This window comes from Sinocyclocheilus grahami, unplaced genomic scaffold, assembly GCF_001515645.1.
Source record: "Sinocyclocheilus grahami isolate Dianchi unplaced genomic scaffold, SAMN03320097.WGS_v1.1 scaffold184.1, whole genome shotgun sequence".
Classification (NCBI taxonomy): domain Eukaryota; kingdom Metazoa; phylum Chordata; class Actinopteri; order Cypriniformes; family Cyprinidae; genus Sinocyclocheilus; species Sinocyclocheilus grahami.
In genome coordinates this window covers 580191-580596 of record NW_015505363.1, presented here as the reverse complement: position 1 = coordinate 580596, position 406 = coordinate 580191, and positions in this window count along the sequence as shown.

Sequence of the window (406 nt, the reverse complement as noted above, 5' to 3'; positions counted from 1 at the left end):
ACTTTGTAGAAAACGAAGCGTTTGAGAGAGGCGGGGCATAGAGGACCTACAATAATATACAGTATTTGAAAAATAATGTGTTTTTTGAACATTAAAGCATGTCAGCATATTCTGTTACACCAAATACACAAAATAATGATCTTTAAAAAAGCATCATATGACCCCTTTAATACTGCAAAATATGCTCGATGGTACAGTCACGGCCCTTGCCCTCCAGAATAAAAGAGAACATCCCAATCAAATGAAGGGATTTGTGGAAACTGTGGTTCCTAATTATTGTGATCCAACATTTGCCTCGCATTTCAAGATGAAAAGGCGAAAAGGCGTGTGAAGGATAGCCTAATCCACTTCTTACCTCCGAGACTGTGTTATGATCTATGACCTTATTATTTTTATTTTTTTATTG